Here is an 8877-nt window from a genome sequence, read left to right as displayed (position 1 = left end):
GGGGGGGGGGGGGATAGAGAAAGGAGAAGGCAGCGAGGAAGATGAGAAATACGAGGGAACGCGAAGAGAAAAAGAGATAGAGAGACAGACAAAGCGAGAGAGAGAGAGAGAGATGCCGACGACAACGACGGGCGGAGGGAGCGTCGGCGGGGAGGGTTACGGATGCATAAGGAATGGCATTACTCGAGAAAAGGCGAGCCAGGAAGGGTGGCCGCCCCTTTCTTTGTTTGAATCGTCTCCGTGTCGACAGGGAAGGCAGCTCGTTTCTCTCCTCGTGTGCGTCTTCTCCGAGGATGAAAGCGAAGAATGTGTCGTGTTGCCGTCTCTTATCGCGAGCCGGCGCTTACTCGGTGTCCCCGCGACACGTAAATTAGAGGGACGCCCTCCGGGCAGCCCGCGGGTGGCGGTTTTGCGCACAACGTCGAGGATGAGCGAAATCGACGCCGTGACTCTTATTAACACATCGCGAAATGCGCGAGTTTGCGAGGTTGCGCCTCATCAGATTTCGGAAATGCTCTACACATATGCAAAATTAGAGAAAGATTAGCATTCGCGCATTTATTTCTAGTGACCAAACTGTTCTTACGATTTTAATGAACAACGAAGAGACGATAAAAGAGATTTATAGAAATATTATTAAAAAAAAAAAAATACAAGGTCACTGACCAAAAGTTGATGTGTAAAATACACAATTTCCAATAACGATTAAAGTGCATGGCAGCTAATCTGTAAAAATTTGGCAAATATTGTACAAGATATATTTCCCTTTAACTACCTAGATCTGCATCTAGCTGTTTCAAAAAATATATCTGTTACAACAGTGACGATACTGATACTAGGTAAGTTAACGGTTAATACACATATCTACTGGTTAATAATCTACTAATGGTTAATACTACATCTGTACTTAATTACTTCAAAAGAAAAGTAGCTGTTACAACACCGAATATAGACGCGCATAACTATCGATACTTTACGAGAAAAATACTCCACAATCTCGTTTCACACGCGAGTGTCCCTGGTAGAAATCCCCGTACATCGCCGCGATCGTTAAGAATTACCTCGATGCGGCGATCGGCGATCGGAGGAAAGAAAGAAATACGAACGAGCGAACGCAGTATATGTTTGTGCGCGCGTGATATATCGTGACGCAAGGAGAACCGGGGATCGTCCGACGATACGCTCGCCGACGCGGGGATACGCAGGCAGCTGATTGGTAAAATCGGCGATATCGATCGAGAAGTTTCTCACTTTGGTGCGGCACGTCCGCGGGGATGCCGTCGTCTCTCGTCTAGGAGACGCCCGGGGGGTCAGGAACCTCGCGGATCCGTCGTGCGCGCGCGAGCTTTGAAATGCAGTCGAACGACTCTCGATCTCGTCCGGATCTCACCTCGCCGTTATCGTGGCTATCCAAGTTCAGCGAAATCATCGACGCGGCCCGACGCAGCGCGGCAATCGGATGACCCGCGGGCACGTACGCCGACGGATTTAAATTGCAAATTGATTTCGCTTCTTTGTAGTCAGCCACCTAGTGCGTACCGCCTATCTCCGATACGTGACGCGGTAGCCCGACATGCATCTTCGCGGCTCGTCGTGGCCTCTCTAAGCGGTTCTCCAGCTTCTCCCTTCTTCCCGGAATCGGTTCTAATCTCAAACGTGCCGAGGATCTGACAGGTGCGCCGGAAAGCTCGATGACATTTCTCTCTCACTTTTTTCATCTTGTTCGTTCCTCTTTCTGAGAGGGGAGGGGAGCACTTTCCGAGAGGAAGAGATCATCGCGAAGCCCTCGCGCCGAGTCGGTATCTCTGTCTATTCGTGTAAAGCACGGGAGAGCGGCGTCTCTCTCATAAATTTATGCAGACTTAATTCCGGAATAAATTCGCATTCGCCGCTGATAATTACTCGAATATCGCGCGACAACTACCGCCGCAATTCTCCGCGGTTCTTCGGTAAACAAGGGAGATTTGAGGGACCGTAGAGGGAGAGAGAGGAGAATATCGTCGTTTCTATCTCCCTCTCTCTTTCTCTTTCGCGACAGCGATTCGTTACACGCGTTTCGACTCGCGCGGCGGAGGGATCGCCGTCGAAAAACAACCGGGTGGTCGGTTCTCCTGACGACGCGCGCATACACACACATGTACACGAATGCTTTTTTCGCGTCCTGCCCCTTTCCGCCCCTCTTTTTTCTTCCCCTCTCTCTCTCCCGCTTTGATACGGCGAAGCGATATGCTTGCATGTATCATCGTTACACGCGATCCTGCATTCTCTTTCTCGCGCCCCGTGCCGCGAGAAAATCTTTAATGCGACGTTCAAAGGGAGGCAGTAAATTACAAAGTAACGAGGCCCGACAAAGGAGAGGACTCTTAAACGCCATTACGGGGTGTAGCTCGTTTAACGCGAGGGAGCCGTGTAAAACGGTGCATGAAGGTGCAACTGAATTATTCCCGTTCTATTTATAAGGAAATCCTGGGGAAGATATTTATAGCGATCGCCGCGGCGCTTCATATTTTATATCCCACGGCTAAACGGGAAGCGGAGTCCCCGTATTTTAAGATACGCTACGTGGTGTATTCGTTCTCTGTACGCGTTCGGACAACACCACCGATACTCGGCCGCGGTTACGTAACCGTGTTTTAATTTGAGCGCTTATCGCACGCTCGTGCGCGCGCGCGAGATGCAACAGCAATAAAACACGTCGCGTCAATCATCGGATAATAACGGGCAATTATGTAGCAATTAAATCTTTTGCCCGCCGCAACGCATCTCCGTGAGCGGCCGCCGCCGGCCGCGCCGCAATTCGTCCGACTACATTGTCCGCGGGTAATATACCACGACTGATTTTAATTACAAATTTTAATCGCGTTTCTTACCACGTGCAGCACACCAACGTTTTTCCGCGTCTCTTTTCTGTCTCTCTCCCTCCATCCCTCCCTCTCTCTTACTCTCCCTATCACGGTGACGTGACGTGACGTTGTGTGTTTCGGGCTTTTTGCATCTACAGAAATAAATGTGACGACGGTCTAGTAAGGTAATTACAGTGGCGATTATGGTCGGCAAATGTTGCGCAAACCCGGATAAGTCCATACGTGCGGCTAATATGCTAATGTCCCGCATTCGCATTTATTTGTTTGAATCATCCGTTCGGCGGAGATCCGACACGATTCATCGCCTACGCGTTAATCAGTCCATTATATCAGTCTATTATTCTCTCTTTATACGTTAATCACACCTCGTTGGAAATTTTTTGCCTTCCTACAACACATATTTCACAAGTATCTTTATTAATGCCTTGCACTAATGATACAATGATTCGGCAAAATTAACATTCATAATGTATTAATCGACTCTGAAATGTGTTATTGTAACATTTACACGTGTCGAACTTATATATGCTCAACACAAAATACTGAGATAATATAAACAATTGTGTTTATATTATATACATTTTTTTAAATATTCCTGTGTTAATTTAATGCCAATACGTTAAATTAACACGGGAATATTTAAACAATTTAACACAAAAACATGTTAACAACGTATAAAAAATATGTTAACGCGAATGCAAAATGTTTTTCTTTTTTTTACTATATATTCTCCACTACGTTAATCGCACTCTGTTCATAAAACATCTCTTCCACAAAACCGCAGTAAAATTGTATAAGCATCCTGCGTAAACGTCAGATTACGAAGGACACGGAGTCCTCGTTACACACACCAGATGGGCGAACGTCTTACAGCCGGCGGACAGGAAGAAACGATTTTTCTCCGGTGTCGGAATAAAAGCAGCTAAAAATCACTTCTCTCTCTTTCTCTCTCTCTCTCTCTCGCTCGGCAAGACGTCTGGCACGCGCACTCACCGCGTGATTATCCGTCGTAAGTGTCTCCTTACCGCGTCTTCGAGTCTAATCTACACGGACGCTTCGCAGAAGTCGCGTCGGACGACGGATCGCGGCCTCGCGTTATCGAGACTCGCCTATAACGCGGCCTAACAATGAAACCTCGAGGAAAACGATCCTCCGCCACGGAGAGGGAAGGAGGTCGGGCCCCGATGGGTTTCTTCGCGCGCGCGCCGCGCTTAACGACGATTTCGATCGTTTACGACTTTAATAATTTAGGCGCGGCTCCGCTCGCGAGGCTCGACACGTTTTCGGTCGTAAACCGCGCGACTAAATCCGTATTTATGGGGAAGAGGAGGCAGTCCGGCCTGCCTGTCCTCCCTTTCGCCTACCCTCCTCGCTTCTTCTCTCTTGCAGGCCGCATCGACACGACGCGCGGAAACCGAGGAGGCCCGTGCTGACCCTCCTCGTGACTCTTAACGACCGATCGATCCGCGTTTGTCGCACCGAAAAACCGCGGCTGGCAACGTTCTCGCGCTCGCCTATACGCTCTCGCTGGCGCGTCCGCCGACAGAGAGCGGAGGGAGGAGTGAGGGCGAGTCATTTGCATTCATTAATCAGCGGGCGATTCATTAATCAACTCGCGGAGTTGCGCAACGCGCGTCGATCGCGTCGCTTAACTCCGGCGTCGACGCGCGCGGGAGTTACGATCGGCCGTTAATTAATTTGTCGGTCGGTTGCGACCCGCGTTTAACCGTGGCGGCGATATCGCGCCGCCGTGAGCGCGATCGGCCGATCGATCGATCGATATTAGCGCTGCTCGTTTTGTAATATCGTAAAGTAAAACGCGAACGAGCGGCGTGTGCGCGCCGCGGCAAAACGAATGCGCCGAGAAACGGTCGGTTGCTAATTATTCCTCCGATCCGGACCGCTTTCTCTCCTCGGCGAACATGCGGGGGGGGGGGGGNGGGGGGGGGGGGAGATTCGGTCGGTTTTAGTGGCAGTGCGAATGCAGATGCGCGCGGGGGGAATGCACGCGTGCTCTCGTTAATGGCGAGAGGAAGAAGGCGAGCGTGAACGACTCTTCTCCGGGCCGTAATCGCGCGAGCCGGGAATTTTATGGTCTCGCCAATGTTTACGCCCGCGGGAACCGGAGTTGTAAATTGAAATTCATCGAGCGGATTATAGATACACATAGTTCGGCGACTCCGCCACGGTATTCGCCCGGTTAAACGGAACTTTCCGGCCGCGGCGATTTACGAAGTCTCGCTCGAGACGCTTGAGCCGTTTTTACGCCGCGCCAGGATCGTAAGAATCTTCTTCTTTCTCTCTCTCTCTCTCTCTCTCTGTCGTGCGCGTGTTCGGTCCTGTAACATCGCCGATGGTAATTATCGTAGTTACTCTCACGGTAATACGAATGTCGTAAAACGTCGAACTCATAGATTTAAGCGTGAAATATCTCCCGAGACGAGGTACCCGGGCGATATCGGTACTCATAACGGAATGATTATCCGGCAAATCGCCTTTTGTATGGCGAGGAGCAGTCAGCGTCATGTATTATGCCACACCATTTCCTGGATCAAGAGTTATGTGATTTTTGGCTTTGCATATGTACGCATAATGTTGAAAATCGCATAAGTAAGTTATAACGTAAATTCTTGGATATAAATTGAAAGAAGATTGATGTTGTACGTCGAAAACTCGTTAATTCGTCGACCCTAATGGCGAGGAATGAAATTCTCACAATGACAATCGAGGATCGACCGGGTGAATCGGACGTCTTTTCTGTCGAGAGGGCGAGATCCGTTCAGCTCGATGGCGCATGCGACCAAAGATAGCCAGCTTGCGTGCTGCGAGGGTGGAGAGAGAGAGAGAGAGAGAGAGAGAGAGAAAGAACAAGCGAGAGATGCGAAGCCGATAAAATGCTCATAGCGCGGAATCTGACGGCAGCGCGGTCGTTAATGTTCGCGCGTTCGCTCGTTCGCGCGCAGAGCTGTTAAACATTTCGGTGACGCATCCGGTATCCGGAGTTACGGCATTCGCGGTGCCGCGCGTGTATAATTAGCCGCGTACGCGGGCGAGAACGAGGGACCGCGAACGAATGAAGAGACCCCCTGGCGTGCTCGCGCGTGACACATTTTACGCGCTCGTTCATGCGCGCCCTCTATATTAATCGCTCGACTTACCGAGGACGCAGGCAGTAGAAATCATCTACGCTCCTTCGGGCCTCCTCACGTCCTGCAACAGAAAGATCGATCAGCAAACGCGCATCAGAAATCGTTAATCACGTGCGGATGTGTTATTTTGCATTTAACATATCGGATCCGCGTCATTCGGAAATGAATGAAGCTAATATTGAAAGTACTATTAAGAGTACGTGAATAATTAAGCGTATAGCATAGACTCCGATATTATAATATTCAAAATAAGTTATACCGCTGCGATTGAGAATTTCAATCTTATCCCAAACATGAAATGAAGCCTCTTTTTCGCGATGCTGTTATGCTGCGCGCTGCGGCTTGCTTCACCGCCAGAATCAAATGACAGTTTGAATATCAGATAAGGAGGTTAATAAATTGAGTTCTATTTGTCACGTTACTATGATTAAAAATCGCGCACGTAGCGTGTGTGCCTATGTATGTATGTATATATATATATATATATATATACAANTAAGATCATCCAGCGCTTCGAGGAGAAAGGCTTCAAGCTCTTGGCGACGAAGATGGTTTGGGTAAGCGGCCGTTCACGCGATTTCTCGCTCCACTCGCGTACGAACGCGACGGAGATCGATGCCAAGATTCGCGAGCGCGCCACGTGGCCCTCTGTAAAAGAAAGAGACAAAGACAAAGAGAGATATATATATACATATATATATATGTATATATATATATATGTATATATATATATATATATATGTATGTATGTATGTATATATATATATATATATATTTGTAAAATGTAAATACTTGAAGTCTTTCGTGTATTTTGTTCCACCGTAGTGCAAAACGAAAACCTAGAAACAGTTTCAGGTAAACGTCGGAAGCGTCTGCTTACGTTTTCCGCTTAGAACGTGTGTTTGAAACATTACACTTCTAACCGGAACCAACATTATTCCATCATTATTTTGCGAAATCGGGCTGGATCCCAATTACATCCCAAGAAATTTTCTACGCAGAATTATCCGTCGTATTCGATGCTCTCGGAACACCGAAAAGGCAACGGTCGAATGCCAGACGCGGGCCTTAATTAGAACCCGCATTGATGCCCGAAAACGCCTGATTACGAGACAACAATTAATCAAGCCGCAACAATGTAGAGCCGGCGCGATCCGCACAATGCGCGAGACAATACGCGCCTCGAGGGCGGCGTTTCTAATCGGCGCTCTCCTACGCGGGGTCGGAGAAAAATACTCCGAGTCCTTCTCGTGGCTCCTCAAACGCCCGTACGTCAACAATGGACGGTGGGAGAAACAACGGATCTCGTCTTGATCAGCATAATTCCCGTCGCATTAATGTCGCCGAGAAGAGACGGAAGGAGATCGTCGCCGGGCAGGAAGAGTGACGGGAGGGCGTAAAGCGCGAGGGAGGCTGGGAGGAAGAGCGTGACGCGCCGATGCAATTAAAGCGACATTAATTAATTGTTAGCATAACAATGCGGCCGCAGGGACGTAAGGCGAGCGTGCAAAGGCGGGCAAACGTAGGGCCCCGGGGCCTTCATAAATTTACATGTCCTCCGCCGCGAGAATGATTTTTTTTACAGCCGTTAAGACGCGACGCGTGGACGAGGAGGAGGAGATGAAGGAGCCGGGGAAGGGCTCTCGCGGACCTACAGCAACGCGACGGCCATATTACGGGTCCCCATGGTGTTGTCCATAATAACCATCGATGTCTCTCCCCGGGCATGGAAGGTGCCCCCGAGGTCCGACCTCGTTATCCGCTGCGCGTCTCGATCGGGATATTTTTTAAGCTTTACGGCTCAGACGGTGATTCTCGCTCTCCTTCAGGATAGAATCGTGAACCTCTCTCCGTATTATGCGGCGGAGGCCACGTGCACACGTTCGCTAAACGTCCCATATTTGTTTTTTTCACGGCTCGTTCCAATGAACATCGCGTCTTCGAAAAATCGACGAGTTACTCCTGAAAAATGTTGAAACAATCGAAACGCGCAGATCGCCACTTCCGAGAGTGACCACGAGAGTGTCACGGAGCGGAGTGCCGTAGGAGATGACATTTTGCGCAGCGATTGTGAAAACGGGGGAAAAAAACGAGGCAAAAAGAGAACATGATAAGCGAGCTAGTCAAAGTCCGTGGGACTTAATTTTAGTCGGAGCGAAGAAATTCGCTCTATTTTCCTTGTAATAAATGCGATTTGCTCGGTCGCCACAGTTGTTTCGGTTACCGAGAGGCGCGGACGGCTATTTCCGTCGATACGATACATTCCTGCGAAATCTGAAAAAAAAGAAGAAAAAAATGAAAAACGCTGCGCGTAACGACGCTCGGATATCGGCCGGGCGATTTCTCGCCGCGTTAAAAGAGATACGCGATCGTAACGTGAGACGGAACGTGGGTGGGTGGTTTAACGCGCGGATGCCTTTGGACAGTTATTTTTAATGTCGTCCAGCGCCAGGAAAGAGGAATGCATCATCGAACGTTACAGATCCCGGTGAGTCAAATCGTGCCGAATTTTCCTGCTTGTTCGTTCAAGTTAGCACGATTCGGTTTCGGACGAAAAATCGATGACGTAACCATAGGTATACTTTCCCAGTTTTTTCCAGATACAGCATAAGTAATCTATGATAGATTCCGATTGGAATATCCAAAGTTGTCCGAGAATAGGTTGTCTCACAGATTCCGATTCTTATCACAAATATGGGATGTAGTTTCTTTCTCGCGATACTTATTGGCTATGCGCTGCAACTTCATGCCACGTGTCTGTCATCGCCAGAGTCGAGTTTGAGACAGTTTGACCGAATATCAGATTAGGAGATTAGTAAACGGGATTATATTTTTAACATTACTATGTTTAACAAAACCAGGAG

General features: G+C 48.8%; 1 protein-coding gene across 3 annotated transcripts in view; it reads right to left on the bottom strand.

Annotated features, from left to right (window-relative positions):
• LOC106743815 (zinc finger homeobox protein 3-like) overlaps nt 1–8877 on the bottom strand; it is a 406062-nt gene that overhangs the window by 295976 nt on the left and 101209 nt on the right. For all 3 annotated transcript variants that reach the window (XM_014618018.1, XM_014618017.1, XM_014618019.1), the window contains one exon: nt 6023–6074. The gene's annotated coding sequence lies outside the window, so the exon portion shown is untranslated. The remainder of the gene's footprint in view (nt 1–6022; nt 6075–8877) is intronic.

Source organism: Dinoponera quadriceps, unplaced genomic scaffold, assembly GCF_001313825.1.
Source record: "Dinoponera quadriceps isolate SergipeBrazil2010 unplaced genomic scaffold, ASM131382v1 scaffold1245, whole genome shotgun sequence".
NCBI classification, from domain to species: domain Eukaryota; kingdom Metazoa; phylum Arthropoda; class Insecta; order Hymenoptera; family Formicidae; genus Dinoponera; species Dinoponera quadriceps.
Note: the sequence above shows the minus strand (reverse complement) of the source record. Positions and strands in the feature narration are given on the sequence as shown.